The 3,160-nt window shown below is 38.1% G+C and overlaps 1 non-coding gene across 1 annotated transcript; it reads right to left on the bottom strand.

Moving 5' to 3' along the window:
* Window positions 1-2,270: 2,270 nt before the first annotated feature.
* trnaa-ugc (transfer RNA alanine (anticodon UGC)) lies at window positions 2,271-2,346 on the bottom strand. The gene has a single exon. It is a non-coding gene; the product is annotated as a tRNA-Ala (tRNA).
* Between the last annotated feature and the right edge of the window lie 814 nt (window positions 2,347-3,160).

The raw sequence follows: 3,160 nt of genomic DNA, 5'->3' as shown, positions 1-3,160 counted from the left end.
GTCAGCAATAGAGATCCCTTTTAATATCTCTGTCAGCAATAGAGATCCCTTTTAATATCTCTGTCAGCAATAGAGATCCCTTTTAATATCTCTGTCAGCAATAGAGATCCCTTTTAATATCTCTGTCAGCAATAGAGATCCCTTTTAATATCTCTGTCAGCAATAGAGATGCCTTTTAATATCTCTGTCAGCAATAGAGATGCCTTTTAATATCTCTGTCAGCAATAGAGATGCCTTTTAATATCTCTGTCAGCAATAGAGATGCCTTTTAGTATCTCTGTCAGCAATAGAGATCCCTTTTAATATCTCTGTCAGCAATAGAGATCCCTTTTAATATCTCTGTCAGCAATAGAGATGCCTTTTAATATCTCTGTCAGCAATAGAGATCCCTTTTAATATCTTTGTCAGCAATAGAGATGCCTTTTAATATCTCTGTCAGCAATAGAGATGCCTTTTAATATCTCTGTCAGCAATAGAGATGCCTTTTAATATCTCTGTCAGCAATAGAGATCCCTTTTAATATCTCTGTCAGCAATAGAGATCCCTTTTAATATCTCTGTCATCCATTTTAATATCTCTGTCAGCAATATAGATCCCTTTTAATATCTCTGTCAGCAATAGAGATGCCTTTTAATATCTCTGTCAGCAATAGAGATCCCTTTTAGTATCTCTGTCAGCAATAGAGAGGCCTTTTAATATCTCTGTCAGCAATAGAGATGCCTTTTAATATCTCTGTCAGCAATAGAGATGCCTTTTAATATCTCTGTCAGCAATAGAGATCCCTTGTACATCGCTGGATTTAACAAAACTTGTAATAAATTGGGTTGCATTAGGACCATTCTACATTATTCTAATAAGAAAGCTGTTAAAACAATCAATATGTGTGTTTCTTTTAAGGTCTTTGTATAGTCTGTCATTTGTTGTACCCCCTAGCATATTTTATCATTGTCTGTTTGTATACTTCTTAAATATAGATACTGTTTTTCTGCAATAAGTCAAATTAAAATTACAAATTCATATACTAGCTCGGTAGCTAGCTCAATCTGGCTAACGTCAGCCACACCTCATGCGCTTCACGGAATGACTGGACAAAGATTTTTATAACTAACCCAAGATAGACCAGTCCTATTGTTTCCGATGGGAGCAAATAAATCACAGTGGCCAGAACAAGCAAGGAAGTGGGCAGAGCCAAGGACGAGCAAGCGAGATCCTATTGGCGCGTTCTAGCACTTATTTGCATATTTCCGTTAGGGAACGCCTACTGTGTGAAGCGCGTAACTCATTTCGCCATTGCCCTCCTTCTAAACAACGACATTTTCGTGAAACCTTGGCAAAGGGTAAAGTCTACAACACGTAGTCCACTGTTTATTACAGATTACAGATTATAGTTATGGAAACAGAAAACTGTATTGAGATAAAATGTTTTATCGATAAAAAGATTAGTAGAATGTCGGCCAGAATCCATCTCGCTCCATCTTCTCCCACTGCCGGCCACAGGGCTTCCTCACATCACCATATTTGGTAGTGAGTGGAAACGCCAACCGGATGTTTCACATTTATTCCTCAGGTGAAACATCTGGCTCATTGTTCTATCTGTAGTGTGGTTGTGTTATTAGGTGGTGGGCCGAAGCCGAAAAGAGTGAAATTAATGGGTCTCAGTGGAGGGAGGACCTGCATTTTTGTATATGACAGTAAAACATTGTTATGATGACTATAACATTTGTTGGAACCTGCAATCCTTGCACATTTTCTCATAAAAAGTATATTTTAACACTGTCTGTCTGTTCAGGCAAATTTGCCGAACTCCTAAACGTGGAACCAATCAGAGGTCCCGTACAGACCCCTCGTGATGTAGGCAGCCAATGGCCTGCTTTTATCTATGATGTAATTACAGCCTCTTGTAAAAACGTGAGCTGCTGTCTGATGAAGATAAACAGATATATCTAGCTCCCAAACATTGAAATGAGATAATATGTTTTAGAGTGCATTTAAAATATTCAGCGGCAATAATAATTATCTGGATAGTATGAAGAGGTAACGCCACAATTTATCCAATGTATTGAAAGCTAGCCAATGTTACAGTTTGAATAGCCTAGCCAGCTACTGTACATGTCCATTTGTGTTTCATTAGCTAGCTATCCATGTCAGTTAATAGCGTTTTTTAATCATGTTTTGGCCTGATTATATGTTTACATTTTACATTTAAGTCATTTAGCAGACGCTCTTATCCAGAGCGACTTACAAGTACATACATTCATACTTTTTTGTACTGGTCCCCCGTGGGAATCGAACCCACAACCCTGGCGTTGCAAGCGCCATGCTCTACCAACTGAGCCACACGGGACCCAATATATGTTTATATGTCTCATTTCAAGTAACTAGCTGCAGGCTTAAAGAAACATTCCAATCACATACAGTACCAGTCAAACGTTTGGACACACCTACTCATTCAAGGGTTTTTCTTTATTTTTACTATTTTCTACATTGTAGACTAATACTGAAAGACATCAAAACTATGAAATAACACATATGCAATCATATAGTAACCAAAAAAAGTGTTAAACAAAATATATATATACTCTTGGCATTCTCTCAACCAGCTTCACCTGGAATGCTTTTCCAACAGTAATGCCAAGTGTGTGCAAAGCTGTCATCAAAGCAAAGGGTGGCTATTTTGAAGAATCTCAAATATAAAATATATGTAGATTTGTTGAACACTTTTTTGGTTACTACATGACAAAGTTGTTGTCATTTCAGACAAACTTCTGGCTAGCCATTGCAGCTAGCTAGTTGTATCATTCATCCTACTTTACTATCAACTGGCCAGCTATATCAGGCAGCTTTAGATGCAAGGGAAAACAAATATACTTGCTAGCTATCCATCTGATTGATGAAGTTGAGAAAATGCCATTAACTAGTTTGCTAGATTGAAACTGCTAGGGGAAAGCTAGCTAATGTTAATCCTCACCATCAGTCTGAGTTGAGTTCACCTTAGCTACCTATCTACCTGCTTGACGTTTGCCAAAAGGCAGTTAAAGGACTCTCAGTTCTTGAGAAGTGAGATTCTTTGGTCTAGTGAAACCAAGATTGAACTCTTTGACCTGAATGACAAGCGTCACGTCTGGAGAAAACCTGGCACCATCCCTACGGTGAAGCATGC

The sequence above is a fragment of the Salvelinus fontinalis genome, chromosome 40 (genome assembly GCF_029448725.1).
Source record: "Salvelinus fontinalis isolate EN_2023a chromosome 40, ASM2944872v1, whole genome shotgun sequence".
NCBI lineage: Eukaryota > Metazoa > Chordata > Actinopteri > Salmoniformes > Salmonidae > Salvelinus > Salvelinus fontinalis.
Note: the sequence above shows the minus strand (reverse complement) of the source record. Positions and strands in the feature narration are given on the sequence as shown.